The sequence below is a fragment of the Heliangelus exortis genome, chromosome 1, assembly GCF_036169615.1.
Source record: "Heliangelus exortis chromosome 1, bHelExo1.hap1, whole genome shotgun sequence".
NCBI classification, from domain to species: domain Eukaryota; kingdom Metazoa; phylum Chordata; class Aves; order Apodiformes; family Trochilidae; genus Heliangelus; species Heliangelus exortis.
In genome coordinates this window covers 189662566-189678437 of record NC_092422.1, presented here as the reverse complement: position 1 = coordinate 189678437, position 15872 = coordinate 189662566, and the positions used below count along the sequence as shown (strand labels likewise).

Here is a 15872-nt window from a genome sequence, read left to right as displayed (position 1 = left end):
GAGAGTGCTATGATGTAAGATCCTAGGGTAGAAACCCTGGATGATTTTTAGGTCACTTTAAGGAAGAAGACAGGTGGAAGGGGCCCTGAGAGATTGTGATGTCCCTTTGTCATGACCCAAATCAGGATCAACTTCAATTAAGTCTTACCTAATTCATGTCTCACCTAACTTGTTTTTAAATGTCTTTGGTGACACCAACTTCCTAGACTTCCCAACATTTCATTCTGTTGCTTTACCCTCCTTACCATTAAAAGCTTTTCCTGAGGCCTAGTCCTCTGTGTGACGATTTAAGCCTGTTACTTACTTGTGATAAATCCCTTTTTTCACACTTAAAGTTCTTCTTGTTGATATTCTCTGTACTGTGTCTCAGTGATTTATATTTCATCTTAAAACATAATGCTCAAAACTTGGCACCATACTACAAGTGTGTCCTCATCAGTGTTGAAAAGAGAATAATGTTTACATTCCAAATTGTGCAGACACTATTCCTATTTATTAATCCTAGTAGGACATTTTTTTTTTTTTTTTTTTTTTTTACAAAAATATGGTACCATGGAGTGGACGCATGCATTGCTTCTCACCTTCTACAGCTTTAGATCCATTTCTGTTGAACTGCTACCTGGCCAGTTTGTTGCTCATCTTCCAATATTTGTGGCAAGTATTATGTGACTAATTTTATGGTTAGTTTACTTTCCTCAATGGTTATTTTGGGACACAAAATATGTCAATACTAAAGTGAATCTGATCTGAAAAAAAGATTTCTTTCTGGAATGTGGAAGACTTGATAATCAAGTTAGCTATGAAAATTTTCTTTTGTCTTCTTATCTGGCTAAAAGATAGTTAATTACACATCAAAATAATGTAAAAATTAATACACAATAGTAGTTGCCAATTGCAATCTATCCTAGAACAGTTTTTTTGGGTCATGGACAATCATAACCACTTTCATAGGACATTATATAGGACTACTTATAATTTTGCAGAATAATATATCTTAATTGAATATGGAGAGGATCTTGAATCAATACAGATGGAGAATGCATTCACATTAATCTTAGTGAAAGAGTTGAAGTTTTATTTTATGAAGAGAGCAGTACAGAGAGTTCCAGTCACATCTTGAAGTCCTTCTGCTACTGCTGTCATCAAAGTTTTTCTTGAGAAAGGACTATAGTATTCAAGTATTCATTTCAAGTGAATTCATTTGTTAATAAGTAAATATAGGTGAATTAATACATGCAAAATAATTTTGGCAGGGATAATAATATAAACAAATAGAAAAAATAGTAAATGGATTAGCACAATTAATCGTTCTTAGGCTGACTAATGAACAATTAGCCCAGTATTTAATCCCCCTTGATCCATTAATTTTTGTAGCTCTTACTCTCTAAAGATAAACATGGGTGATTTCAAATGTGCTTTTGTTTCTGAAACTGCTCAAATTAGTATTACATTGTAATCAGCAGCATGGAAACTGTGTTTTAAATGGGAATGGGCAAAAATGGGACATCTAACACCTTCCATGTAAAAAGTCATCTAATTTAATCAACAGCAGTCAGCTCAATCCATTTTAGAATGCTGAAAGTTTTTTGCAACACATGTTTTGAAGCATCAAGTAATAGGTACTCTAGCATGCCCCATTTTTGCCCACCACCAGATGCACTCATCTTTTGGGTACGGGTCCAAATGGGCAACCAGAGGAGATCCAAAGGGGAACAGCAAGAATAAAAGGTTCTAAAAGATCACAGGGCTAAAAGAAAAGCACTTGTTTCATTGAGTCAAGAAGAGATGAGTGAGGGGAACATGACACAAATGAATGTTAAAAAAGCCAAAATCTAATCCATTTGCTATACAAAAGGCTGGAATGGAAAGTACTAAATTCTTTCTAATTTCCACAGAAGAGAGGACAAGAGTGATAGGCTTTTTTGCAAAAATTGGATTCAGTTAAACTTTTGGAGACCTTCTGTCCATAAGAACAATGAAACACAGTAAGGTGCTAGTGAAGGAAGCTGTGAAATCTCTGTTATTGAAGATTTTAAGGGAATCAACAAGTATTAGTAACTAAAGACTTAGATATCTTATGCTGCCTATGGAGGGGGAGATGGATCAGATGAAATCCTTACTGGTGTCATTATCTGGGGAACTATAAATGCTGCATTCAGGAAAGCAGAACATTGTGTACAATCTTTGAACATGAATAAGCATACATAAAAAAAGGTTTCTTTCTATCCATTTCTACTCCGGTAGATACTGCACTCTTTCAGGATCAGTTCTAATGGGGACCTTGTGCCCTCTCCATGATATCAGAGGGACTAAGAATCCCTATTATTCTCTGCAGCTGCTCCCTGGATATCGATTTAAGGTATCTAGGCCTGAACAGAGATATTTATTTGATTTCTTCCTTAAAACTGGTGAATGTAGAATAGACGGGCTGGTTGAAAAAAATATGTGGAGACTTGGATCCACCTTCTAATCTCCTGTCTCTAATACCCAGATCAATGACATTTTTAAAAGCAAGAATGTCTCCCTCAGAAAAACAGACAAGAGGGCATTGCTGGGTCATACCACTCCCTGCTGCTATAAGCATGTTCCTCGATACACATTTCATTTTCTAGTCAACAAACCTGGGCTTCAAGTCATCTCCCAGCTCTAGGGAGCTGGTGATGCTTCCAGAACAGTCTTCATCGTTTCTTCGTCCTGAATAATGCCACTAAGGAAATGTTTATCTGAGTTTGATATAAAGATATTAGCATTAATCTCAAAGCTTTATCCTGGATATCTTTTTCTGGGAAAAGTCTTGGTCAGATCACTGATATAATTGAAAAATTTATAGTCCTTAGAAACCTTGAAAATGTCAGTGAAATAACAAAAAGATATAGATCTTTCCCCATTCATCAGAGGGCTCTAATGATGTTGAAGTGCCTGGTATTTCCAGTAGTCTTTCAAATAGTCTCTGAAACTGTTAAAATAAAGATACCTTTCCCACATTTTCTTTCTCTGCCTCTCACAAATGATGGTTCTTTTAACCTCCTTCTCCCCTTTTTGTTTGCTTAAAGGATCAAAGCTTTTTTATTTATTTTTTTTTCCTCCCAAACAGTTTCTGGAGTGTTAAAAAGCACCACCAGTATACGGAGTTTACATTACAAACAAGTTAAAATTCCCCGTCTGTCAGAGCTTTTCTCCTAGGATACCAAGGAAAGCAAAGTTCAGCTAAACTGCACAATTAATCGGGGATCACTTCTGAGTGAAGAAGAAAAGGTTGTTTTAAGCAGGGCTATTCTTTTCTTGGGGATTTAAAATCCGCCACAGAAAGCAAAATTATTATTCACTGAAAGTTATCTCTTTATTTGTATTCCTGGAGTTAGCCTATTAGGTCATCTTCCCTTTTCACTCATAAAATCATCTTAATGAATCGACTGTGGGATTAGCCACATGTAAATAGATCCTCACTGACAGCCACATTGACAAATGAATGGATGAAAAAGGGCATGGACTCCATGTTGCTCTTGCCAGAACAGCAGTTGGTTTTGTTCTGTTTTCAAGACACTGAGGCATACTGTTTATTTCTTGGTATGAAAGAAACACTCTTTTTCAAGGTAGATGTATCCTGTAATAATAAAAGATAAAGATAAGAAGTGTGTAAGATAAAGAAGCCTGTCCTTGATGTATTGAGACTATTTGGCTGAAGCAGACTTCAGTGTCAATCCACCACTCCCACTCAGGCAATTGCTGACCTTTTCTCAAACGTGGGAGAGGAAAGATTAGCCTGATAACTCAGTCTCCTACATCAGTCCCATGGAGGATGGGCTTGCACCTTTTCAACAAAATGCATTGCCTGTTGATCTCATTGTCTGTTATTGTCAGAGCTCTCCTAAAGCCCTGGTGGCTACGAGGAAGAAAGTGAACAAACACAATTAAGAGACCCCAAGGGGATACACTGAAAAGAGTTGCAAGCTGGATTTGACAGGTTTACTTCAATGTACTCTTATAGTTCTAGGAAAAAAAAAAAATCTAAGAAGGTTCCTGTAACCTTTGTAAATTTTCTGGTAAAATACCATTCTGTGTTAGAATTTTGTGGACAAGTATTTCAAAAGGAAAAGCAGACCCTTATTACAATCTATGCAAATAGTGTGCTGTACAGACCAGCACAGTAAAGTCTCCTTTCTACACAGTTTTGCTGAAGTTGAATCCAATATTACTACAGTCATGTCCCATGTGGGTTTTATTTTCCATTTTACAAAAGGAAGAAAATTTAATACTGGAAAAAAACATCTGTTAGCAGGTAAAATGGAGATATTTTAGACATAAGGAAGAAATTATTTTCTGTGAGGGTGATGAGACACTAGCACATGTTGCCCAGGGAACCTGTGCCAGGGATGGCTGCCCCATCTCTGGGGCAGTGTTTGGGGAAGTGTTCAGGGCCAGGTTGGATGGGGTCTTGAGACCCCTTGGTCTAGTGGAAGGTGTTGCTACCAATGCAGGGGGATTTGAACTTGATGATCTTTAAGGTCCCATCAAACCCTAGCTATTCTATGATTCTGTGATGTTTCATCTGTTGTATTCTCAAGTATTTGGAATCTTTTATGATAGAACCAAATGTTCATCATTAGGTGTCAGCTGACACTCAGTGAAGATGTTGTTCTGCCTGACAGAACACTGTTAAAATCACCATTAAAGATCTGAGGTAAAAAGACAGAAAATGTGTGGCCATATTCTCAGAAAGTGACACTCAAAGAAATATAATATCACCAAAAATTGTGATGAGTTTTTTTGAAAACTCCCTCATCATGGCAAAACCAATTATATTTTTGCATAAAATATCTATTTTTAGGACTTTGTGGATAAAGATATTTTTTGATGTTTCTCATCCATGTGAGCTGACCCAAGTGATCAAACTCCTCTGACACTTCAGAACTGAACTCTACATGTCTTCCTGCACAGCACCTTCATCTTCTCTTTGCCTCTGTCCTTTTGTCTGTGGATCTGTTTTCTCTTCTGATGAAAATGCACAGAAGTGAGGCAGAAAAATAAACACATCAATCTTTGAGTTCTGGAAACACTGCTTAAATTTACTTCTTGATTTTTATCATATCTCTGGCTATGTGATTCCAACTGCAGGGCAGCCAATTTCTGCTAAGCATCACAAACATAATGTAACATTTTCAAACACTAGCAGAACAATGTCTTCCCCTGCTTTCTGAATTATTTCTTCACTGGATGACACAGCCACTGTGAATGAAATCAATCATAACAGTCCAAATACATAATATTTGTTGAATAATGTAGAAATTGCTACAAAGATAGTACTGGATAAAAGGAAAAAACAAAACGAAAAAGAAACAAAAAATTCAACAACTCAGCCAAAGACCTCCTATAAAATATACATGTAGGTATATTTACTCAAGCACAGCTTCCAGCTTCCCATCAGGCATGGCACACACAAGCTGGAGCCACTATGGTATCTAGTGCCTTAATCACAGCTACATTATAAAAAAGACAATCATCCTAAAGCTCTGAGCTGTACATAAAATGGTCAGGAACTGAAAAGCATACCCTACATCAGATAGTCAAGGTCAGCAAAATCAAGAGTGGTTTAGGAATATATAATATTAGAATAACAGAGGTTTGGGTTGGGAAGTACCTTAAAGATCTTCTAGTTCCAACCCTGCTGATCTCCCACAGACAACTTTCATAGACCAGGTTGCTCAAAGCCCCACCCAACATGGCCTTGAAGGCTTCCAGGGAGGTACCATCCACAACTTCTCTGGACAGTTTGTTCCAGTGTTTCACCGCCCCACAGAACATCTCAGAGAACAGACTAGGTTTCTACAAGGACTCAATTTCTCACCAGAAATGAGGAGTGTATCTAACCTGCAGTGTCCTTTTATTCCCATAGTAGAGGACTGGGGCTGCCTGGCACCTCCTGTACCATCTCATCCCTGCTGTTACATGTCAGTGGAACAGGGAGATAAACAATCTCTGAAACAATATTTAGGGCTTTTTAGGGGAGAAACATTTTATAAATAAGTTTAGGAATACATTTTAGGAATTTAGGGATGATACAATATTTTGTAAGATTTTCAAACCTTTTTCAAATGGTTGCCTATCCTATATTTCATAGGTCAATGGTCATTGGTTTGAACACAAAACATTCAAAGACTGTTACAAGCCACTGATGTCCCAAAACACTAGATTTGGCAAAAAACACACAAGTTTTGCTGAAAAATGCTTAAGGAATTGCATCACACAATGGACAGCCCCTTGTTGGCCATTTAGCCAGCCCCTTGGCAGGGTTAATTCCAGAGAAAAGTCCCAACACTGACACATCTCAGACTCAGTAAACTGTCTGCAGCATCCTCCACTGACTCTAAGGGAGTATCTCAGGCAGCCTAACAACATGTGCTTTTGAGGACCAGCCACCACAAAGCTAAGACTTTCCAGAGTCCTAGGTTATACAGTACCACAGTTATTTTTGTCTCTCCAGATCCAGCATTTAGGTAACATAAAAAATGTCTCTGATTTGAATGTGGATTCATTCATGAGTTTTCTGTGGATAACAAAGTTAATACATGAGTTTTACTGTGTTTCTCATCTGAGGGTGGACTCAGTCCCTACATCCTGCTCATTTGCTCTTTTTCCACCAGCATGTCATCTTCTAGATGAAGGTTTTTCACAGTTTCCAGGTTCCCCTCAGCTCCTCCCTCCTGCCTAGCCCAGGTCCTGCCTCCTCATCTGTACAAGTGGGAGGTGACCTCCCCTTACCACCCACCCCAGCTGCTCTTTTCTTTCCTTTTTTCTTTGCAGTCCCTGCTTCCAGCCTTTGTCTGTGCCTTTCCTCTGATTTAATCTCATCCCAACCCTTTAATTTTCCTTCCCTGTTTCATTCTTCCCTTTGTCCTCTCCTCAGGCACCCCTTAATTTCTCAAGAACAGTCTTGTTTCTTCTCACCTGCATACTCTGCCTCCCTTTCTCAGCAGCCCTCCTCTCACATGCCCTTTTCCTTAAGGGGTACTCTAAGCTAATATATTCATCCTTCTTCCCACGAATTCCTTCCTTTTAACACACCAATTCTTCTAATACAGTTCTGACCTATGAATTTGCTGACTTTGTGGTCACCCACTGAGCTTTTAACTTCATTCTGCCTTGTGTATACTTGTTTTTTTTCTGGAATCTGACAGTTTTTCCATGGACTTCCTAAGAGACCCCATCAATCTGCTTCTGCCTCCTTTGTTTTTACTGCACCATCTCTGGATTTCACCTGCAGCCCATGCATGATACAGGTTTCCCTTCCCTCCATTTCTCAGGCATGTGCTTAATTTGTCCATGTGTGCTCACTGTGTGCTGATACTTGCTAAAACGTCTTGGTCACCATGGACTTTAAAACGTTCCACCTCTCCACCTTGCTTCTTTATCTTAATACTTTGAACTACAATGGGAAAAATCAGCTCTATGGCTTTTTCTCTACTAGTTCACCCTTTCCTACATCTCTGATGCTGTTCCCTACCTTAGGCAGTATGCCTGAATACAGTCCTCTCATTGGCTGAATTTTATAGTCACCACTACAATATTTTTTGCCCTGCTAGTTGGATTGCAGAACAATTTCTAATCTCTTAAATGACAATGTCTTCTTCACCAACTTCACTGGTTTTACCATCCCCAAACTGAATTACTCTTCAATTTACTTTTCTTCCAGCCTCAATACTCACAGGCTTTACTCCTCTTTCTCTTCTTTTCCTATCAAACTATTTTCTTCTCTTTATTCTTCCCATTTTGTCTCCTACAGATCTATTTTCCTCAACATTTTTTTTTTGTCTTCACAAGTAATTTTCTTCTGTATTCACTTCTCTAGTGGAAAATTTCAAGGTGTCACAGGATCCACCAAAAGTCTGCTCTGAGTTCCCATTTCATCCACAAAATGTTCATCATCCATTCCCTCTGTACAAATCTTGCATAATGCATATTTGATATAGTTTATATACTTGGTCATCATCCTGCATTGCTTTGGGTGTACTGGGAAAGGGACTCTAAAGATCAAGGTCATGACTACAGTCGTGGTCAAGCCACTTGCTAGACTTTAACACTCTCTGAAGGAAGGCTGTCTCAGTAACTGGGGTTAAGACCTTACCTTTGCATTGGAATTAAGAAGGTTTGGAAAAGATGCTACACTGCTACTGAGGTTTTTGAGTCAACCTATTGATTTACATGAGGGGACTGCAAGTTCCTCTATAAGAAGCACAGTTGCTAGGTGCATAAATGCTCCCCGTAATCTCAGCATAGCCATGCACAATAGCATGATAATAGTTCCATCTATATCATTTTATATTTGAGAGGGCCAATATGAGATAAAAGCAACATAGTCCTACAGTATTTTTTGTGCAATTTGCTCTAGTAAATTCTTTTCTTTTTGACTGTAACAAGTTTATAGCAATTTACCCTCTATAAAAATTTGCTGCATTGCTATGGAATTACATAGAAATGACAGTATGTTTCTTGCACTATTTTTAAAAAACTGAGTAGCCCTGAAATAAAATGTACAAAACCCTCGTAAGAAAATGGAAAAGCCAGCAAATTAATTTAGGTCACACACTGAATTCTGGGGTTACCTGTAAACAAACATTTTTGCATTAATCTGTAATAGTTAAAAAATATCTGTGTTTTTTTCTCAGTGGAAATATCTGACAATGGTACTGAAGCTGTTCCCAGACATCATTGTGCCTAGGAGAAATTCCTGACTTTTTTTGTTGTTTTACTCCTCTTACTAAAATAAACAAAATCCAAGCCAATCTATATTTTCATAAAATGAAATGTGTCCCAGATTTTTCTGCCAGTTTAGGGCTAGAGTATCACAGTGAAAGTTGGCCTTATTATGTTCATAACCAAGAACAGTTACAGACAGAGCTTTAGGAAAATGTTACCAGCCAAAGACCACGCTCCTTCTGTGCCACTTTTGGAGCCCAGGTCCACCACCCCCACCCTGCTCTGGACATTCAGTGCTGGGTGCAGGGATAGGGTGGCTTCTCATCCTTCTGGTCACCCTTTCTCACTGGTTGTGGGTGCTCCACAAATTGCAAATGCAACCCACCCAGGAGATAGAGCACAACCTTTTTTCTCCACACTAGTAGAGAGCCAGAAGACTGACTATCTTCTCTTTAACACACTGGACCTGGACTAAGCTATTGATTAAGTCTTAAACAAACAGTCATCTTTAAAACAACAAGCAGGAAAAAAAACCAGTCAATATTACATGATCTTTTTCATAAGGGCTTGTGTAGTTTACTGTCATTATACACATTCACACTCTATCAGTAAAGCTGTCTGATCCCTGAGTTTGTCAAACATCTCTGTGTTGTTCTGTGGTATCTGGAGAGGGACAGTAGGACTACATTTTTATCAGCCTGAAAAATTCATACCCAGGGATCAATAAGTATAGAGTATAACAAGGTGAAGGAATCCTGATAAACATTTTATAGGGCTTTGAAAACTAGCTTGCAAAAAATGAACAGGATCCTGACTGCAGGACACTGTTGGCACATTCAACACCATCATAGGCAACATCTTGCACCCTGTAAAAGCTTTTGGCTGGATTCTCAGATCACCTCACTAAACCAGACTCTTGGTGGCTACACACTTCACATGACCCTAGTGGATCCTTACAGAAAAGTAGGGTATTTAATCCACCAGTTTTAAAGATAAAATTGCAGTCTGAACCCAGAGCAAGTGACATTAGAACTAGGTCATTCAGGTCTTATAGTATTCTATACGGGACTCTGCGAGCTTCAGAATAATTTGAGTTCTGTAGAACAGTTCTAAGGGAGCAAAACATCCAAATAGTTCTTTCTTTAAATGCCAGTACATCTTCTTACACTTTCTACATTTCCAAATTCAGCTCCACTTACACTTATGTAATGCAGACCATTGAAATGGATGATACCACTATTTATAATGCATGTCTTTTGACTTTTCAGTCTGATTTAGTCTTTGATTTGTCACAATTTAAGCAAGTATAAAAACAATTAGTCAATCCAGAAAGATCCTTTACCCTTTCTTTAGATTCACTGTTTCAATGATAAAATTAGAAACTTACTCCCAGGCAAGGTGTCAACATTTGCCTATAAGAACTTTATTTGTAGAAGCGCATAAGTAGGTCATCAGCACAAGTGACTAACAAAGATCAACTGCGATTAGAAAATCATCTCATCCCTGGGACAAAAGTCTTGTTTTACTGTATTTGCTATCCTATTTTTGCTTTTTAAGCTGCAGAAGAGTAAAGCAATTGGGGGATTTTCATTTCTATGAAGTGTGCTTTATATTTTCTGTATACTTCAGGACTCCAGTAATACTGAGAACATCAGTGGAGAGCACCGTTGTTTAGAAAAAGGCAACAAGCCAAAAAGCCACAGAAATTAAAGTACGAAATACTCTAGCAGAGGACAAATTAGCTTGCACTGCTCTTCAAGTAATCAGTTTATTAAGAAGGATTTGCATGGTTTGTTACTGATTTTCCTCAAAGATTGAACATTTATAAGTACAATTTTTCATCTACCCTAATTGTGAATAAAAGTAGCTTAATGTGCAATTTTCTTCAGTAGAATTGAGGAAGTTAAATTTTCTTGCAATACTTGCTTTTATCAACATAAACAACACCAGATGAAGTCATAATGATTTAGATGTATTTGCAGCAAATGAAAAAAGTAATTTCCTAAGATATATATTTGATCAGGTGGGTTGTGTTCTTTTCAAATTGTTTTCATGCATATTTAATCAATATGAGACATATACTTATGCAAGCTGAAATAGTCAGGTACCAGTCTGTGTCCCGGGCTGTTCCGTTTCACAGGCTTCCAGTTGAAATTTTCTAAAGCTGAATTATTTTAAAATGCACTAAAATGATCTTCAGCAGGTGGCATAAACTGATAAAAAGCCAATTAACTCACAAACTATCAGCAAAATCTTAGTTCAGTTCAGTGCACCATCAGTGAGATACCTAGTTTTCCAAGAACCGCTTGGTTTTTAGCAGGATTGCTGAAATACAGGGATGTATGCTTAAAATGATCCACAGAAACACTGCAATGACTTGTTTGGAGGAAAGCTCCTAAAATCCAAAACACACCCAAAACCTAACTACATACTGCCATAGAGATGCACTTCCTTGCAGCCACATGAGTATCTTAGCAGGTGTGTGTGTGCCTGACACACAAATGAAAGATGTGTACCCCCACACCTCTAGGTCTTCACAGAATTAGATAAACACTATCTAAGGATAAAAACACATTCCTATAAATCTAAGCATCTTTATGCAAACACAAGCATGGATGTACACATATATCCAGAGATGTGGGAACATAGGCAAGGCACATGCACAGACACAAAATACTCTAGAAATACACACATACACCTATACAGCTGGGTGCATACTCACATGGACAGATAGATACACAGGCATTTGTGAGGGAGAGTTTACATTGGCTCTATCATCCCTGCTAATTTCTCCCTTCTTTTTGAAGTTTTCCAATTTAGGATCCTGGAATGAGCCAGGTCCCTGCAGGGGAGATATCTCAGGAGAAGGAAAACATATCCAATTTCTTTAAGGTTCTCCACTTCCCTGCCAGCAGCATATCCAGGGAGATGAACTGAGTACCCAGCAAGACTCTCCCAGTTGCTGGCTTGGCACTTTGCTGTCCAGCCTAAGGAAGGGAAGAGGACTGCAAACTTAAGCCCTTCTCCATTCCCCCCCAAAGCTTGCTGCTGCAGGAGCAAGAACCTCTGGGCAACACCTGGGCACACAACTGCTCTGTCCTGGGCGAGCCATTTCTGACCGCGCCCCCCACGACCCTCCCCCCCTCCTCCCCCAGCTGCGGGCTGTCGGGGGAAGGGGGCGGGGGGGTGTCCCCTTGCACCCTACCTGCCCTCTGCCCCTCTAAACTTTTTCCCCGGCTGAAGAACAGGCAATCCCCCAGGCATAGGAGGGTAGGATGGGGGATGAGGGTTGCAGAAACCTGAGATGCAGGGATCAGGGCTGCAGGGGGTGGGATGACTGACATGACAGGACTGGGTTGAGGGGACTAGGAAGCAGGATACAGGGATGTGAGAACCGGTATGTACGAATCTGAGACGCAGGATGCAGGGACCGGGATGTGGGATGCAGGGATCAGGACATAGGATACCAGTGCCCAACTCCTTACCGTGCAGTGAAGGTAGGTCCCAGCGAGGGTCTCCAGCCGCTCCTGGGCATCGTGGGCCTCCCAAAGTGTTCGTTAAACATCCATCGGGGAGTCCTACCCTCAAAACTTGTGTAAGCCGCTTCCTTTGGGAAGTCACTCTTTCTCCCCCCCACCTTGGATCGGATCCTGAAGGAAACTCATCAAGCCCTCCTAAGCAGTCAGGGGTAAGGCTGGGAGGGAGGAGGAGGAGAGGGGCACAACGGGAGAGAGAGACGACGATCACCACGCAACGATTCCCTTGCCTTCCCCTCTTCTCTGGAGTCCCCGCATCCCGTTCCTCTCTGCAACTTTGGCTCTCCTTGGCCAGGCAGCACCTGGTACCAGCGCTATTAATTGGGGTCCCTTTTCGCAGCTTGGCATTTTTCTACATCTCCTCTCCTGTTCGGGCAAAGGGTATTGGTGCAAAGCTTTAAATTAGGAGGCGATCTAGAGTTGCAAAGGCAAGGAGCGAGAGCCGGCTGGCATTTTCAAACCTCCTCTACCGGCGCTCGAGGAGTGAGATCGCTCTGCAGCCGGCGCTGCTCGGAGGGGCTGGCTGAGGCTTATTCCTACCGTTTATTAATTTACTGCGTTTCTAGTTGTAACTTTGAAGCTGGCTATTGCTCTTGGCAGGGCGGGGAGAGAGGCAGGGAGCCCTCGGACGGAGGAGAGCCTCCCTCCCCTTGCTGCGGGGCTGAGAGGCGCGGAGCTCCCCGCTGCTGTTTAACTGCGCCGGCAGCGCGGGCAGGAGCGCAGCCCGGTCCCGGGGGGAGGACACGGAGGGAGGCGGGGGGTGGGGGTGACAGGGGGACGGGACACGGGGACGCTGCTGTCGCCTGGCAACCCCGCATCCCTGCCCCGAGCATCCCTCCCCAGCGCCCTGATTGGACAAGGGCGGGAGAGGAGGAGGTGGTGGAATCGGGGGGGTGGAGGATGGGGGGGGGGCACGCCCCGCCGAGGATGCTGCGCCCTGACACTGCGACTTGTCGCATCCTCAAAAAGCTGAGAGCGGGCAGGGGGACTGAGAGCAGTGGGGAGAGCCGAGGCAGTTCAGGATGTATCGCCGTCCTCCTGCCTTCAGCTTCCCGCTGGCTTGATAGATTTGCTTCTGCTCTAAATCTCCTAGGAAAAGAATGTGTCTGTGTATATATAGTGCTGTAGATACAAAATATACAAATATATGTGTTTCTATATAGATGTATGTAAGTAAACATTCTATACATGCTACCTGCTTTACAGATATCCTGTATGTTATCTCTCTGTATTCTAACTTTCCTGTAGGGGAAGACAGAAGAAATGTAATTACTGGGGAAAGATCACTCCAGAGTGCAGCAAAGCTGGATGCAGAAGGAAAAAGAAAGCTACTTTTTGTGTTAGGTATATTTGGAAACCAAAGGTTTACATCACCTGGAGTGTTAACAGGAAATTGTGGTCCTAAAGAGAGACTTGAACAACGTGACCTGAGTGTGCTGCAAGTGAGGGCGGTTGCATTGACTTCAGAGAGGGTGAGTTTAAGCCATGTTTCATGGGGCACTGCTGGTACTACATGTGGCTTCATTGCTCATTATCTGCTAGGGGGGACGGGGAGCAGCTGCTTCCTGGTTGTTGAGTGTGGGTAGTATGGAAAGGGGGTCCATAAAATCCCAATACCCACCTCTGCATCACAGTTCTGACTGGGACACTGAATTTCTCACTTCTGACTCCCGAGCAGAGAGAAAGCCATCATCCACTTCTCCCTGAATGCTTTCCCCCACCCTTGGACTCACCCCAAAGCCCAGCTCCCCGTTTGATTGTTGTCAGTGCCTGGGTAAAGGACAGAAAGAGGCACTGCAGACAGGAGCTGCAATCCAGCAGCTTGCATGGGGACACTGCTCTTTCAGCAGCCCTGGCTCCAGTGAGGAATTAAGCCAAAGTAAAATGATATAAAAAACAACAACAAGAAATCTATTTCTGCTTCTTATTGCTCCATGTTAAGTCAACACATGCTTACTGTTGTGATCTACCCATTACATTTGAGCTATTTGGCTAGCTTTGATACAGTTTTTTTCTTGGCATCCAAAGACATTTGCTAAAATGTGTGTGTTAAACTCTTTCATTTAGGATTCAGACTTAAGCAGGGAGCAAAATGAAAGAGTCCATTTCAGAGCTCCTTTCAGGGTTACCCTGCTGTAAAGTGGGTTTAAGTGTACTTGAGGCATTGCAATAACATCAAGGTAAACTGGAATGAATAGGAAATCATTCTCCTGTCTTTTAAATCATAGTACAATTTGACAAACAGGTCTGGAATATCTTTTTCCAGACTCTTGCAAGCTGATTCCTAGAAAAGATTAGTGGAAGGAAGAGTCTGATTCTACATTACTTTGTACACAGCAGTCATGGCCCAAAGTGAGTATGAAAGTAACTTTTTACTTGTGGAGGGTATATGACCCACTGTGTACGGAATTAGTCACCATAGGTACCAAGTGGAATTTGACTGAAAATTACTGTATGATTAGCAGCAGGACACTCAAGAGGCAAGGAGGTGACCTGGTCGTTCATGCCTTTTCTTCAAGAAGCATCCTTGGCACGGATGCTTTACTCTTTTTCCATGCCTGCTGCTGCTGTACAATACCTGATAAGGGTCCCTAACACTGATGCTACTTGCATTTACACATGATTTATGGCTGCTTCAGTCCCACTTTCTGTCACTGCTTTTCCCCAGCTGTTTTTCCTAGCAAAAGGGAATCTCCTTTTAGCCATAAGAGAATTTAGCCCAGTCTTTCCAAAGCAAGATTCTGGAGACCTTACTCCAGTGTAAGACTCTGGCAGAATCACTTGTATTTTTGTAGGGAAAATAACTGTGCCTCAGTTCTCTTTTGAGACTGCACATCCTACATCCCAGAAATCGAGATTTCCATGAAGCACTGTGCTAAGCAGTGTTTGGATGTTACGAGGCAAAGTAATCACTTGAGGCTCAATTGGGCACCTCATGCTATGCTTGATTGTAGATTCATGGTTGGCCACAGCCATCAGGCAGTACAAGTTCTGCCAGGGGACAGCTTTGAGAAAACAATCAACAGCCCTCAATGTCTTTGACCTGGATCCAAAGAAGGAGTATTATTAGGAAATAAAGTTATTTATTTATTTTCTGTCTCTGATATAAAGATGTTAAAGTAGCATTAAAAATTTCTGATATACAAATATTTTGCCTTTGTGAATTCTGTTAGTGAAATATTAGTTATAGCTAGTTAAATAAAGATTCAAATTGAGTTGTCACACTACACCAAATAGTGTTTATAGGAAGCTTTGATGAGCATAAGGATTTGCTTTTACAAAATTAATGAATGTGATTAATTAACAGGCTCACTACTACAAATAAACAAATGCCAATCTTTTCCTTACATGGAATTTTAGCATAATCATCAGGATTGTACATGCAGGAACATTCCAATTCTACATTTTATGGCAAGACACTGTTCCAGCAAAACACTTTGTAGAGTTCCCTAACTTGCTAGGAGCAGCTGTTTTGAGACACACTCAAGTTATTTGCAGATTAAAGCCTAAAGCAATGCTTTAGAAAAATTGCAAGTGTGCATGTACAGCCAGTGAGTGATCAGTGGATTGGGCCCAGTCTACCTGAATAATTCATGAGGCCTATGATCTTTCCTCCTTTCTTGGGGACCTTACAGAAATGGA

The 15872-nt window shown here is 40.9% G+C and overlaps 1 protein-coding gene across 3 annotated transcripts in view; it reads right to left on the bottom strand.

Moving 5' to 3' along the window:
* GRM3 (glutamate metabotropic receptor 3) overlaps window positions 1-12962 on the bottom strand; it is a 104056-nt gene extending 91094 nt beyond the window's left edge. The window contains exon 1 of one of the 3 annotated variants that reach the window (XM_071734056.1): window positions 12180-12962. The gene's annotated coding sequence lies outside the window, so the exon portion shown is untranslated. Of the gene's footprint in view, window positions 1-11416; window positions 11814-12179 lie in introns of those variants that run through there. The other 2 variants (XM_071734058.1, XM_071734057.1) reach the window with 2 other exon arrangements.
* Window positions 12963-15872: the final 2910 nt, after the last annotated feature.